The sequence below is a fragment of the Panicum virgatum genome, chromosome 2K (genome assembly GCF_016808335.1).
Source record: "Panicum virgatum strain AP13 chromosome 2K, P.virgatum_v5, whole genome shotgun sequence".
Taxonomy (NCBI): Eukaryota; Viridiplantae; Streptophyta; class Magnoliopsida; order Poales; family Poaceae; genus Panicum; species Panicum virgatum.
This window is the reverse complement of record NC_053137.1, coordinates 21,232,380-21,233,094: the sequence shown is the minus strand read 5'-3', so window position 1 is coordinate 21,233,094 and position 715 is coordinate 21,232,380. Positions and strand designations below refer to the sequence as shown.

Sequence of the window (715 nt, the reverse complement as noted above, 5' to 3'; positions counted from 1 at the left end):
TGTGGCGCCCTGCTCAGCTTCCCACGAGAGTTATCATTTATGTATTACGCTTCCGCATACTCTGTATCAGACATTTTGTCATTAATGTAATAAATAACATTCGTATTCGCTTTATTACATCTTTTTACGTGATATGTGCTGTGATATACTGTTCATTCTGTTGTATATACGTGTGACTTGATCCTGGCACATATATGATTGCTCGGTTTATGTCCTTTTATAAACCGGGTGTTACACGCCCGGAGGCTCCCACTTATCCTACACCTCTCAAGTCATTTCACAAAGTCGGACTAGAGTCAAGCTCAACAGGGTCTTCTTTCCCCGCTGATTTCGCCAAGCCCGTTCCCTTGGCTGTGGTTTCGCTAAATAGTAGACATGGATAGTGGGAATCTCGTTAATCCATTCATGCGCGTCACTAATTAGATGACAAGGCATTTGGTTACCTTAAGAGAGTCATAGTTACTCCCGCCATTTACCCGCACTTGGTTGAATTTCTTCACTTTGACATTCAGAGCATTGGGCAGAAATCACAATGCGTCAGCATCCGTGGGGACCATCTCAATGCTTTGTTTTAATTAAACAGTCAGATTCCCCTTGTCCGTACCAGTTCTGAGTTGGTTGTTCGACACCCAGGGAAGGCCCCCGAGAGGGCCGTTCCCGGTCCGTCCCCCGGCCGGCACTCGGCGGCCTGCTCTCGCCGTGTGAGCAGCTCGAG

General features: G+C 47.3%; 1 pseudogene; it reads right to left on the bottom strand.

The window, feature by feature from the left end:
- Positions 1 to 331: 331 nt before the first annotated feature.
- LOC120696389 overlaps positions 332 to 715 on the bottom strand; it is a 2,301-nt pseudogene continuing 1,917 nt past the window's right edge.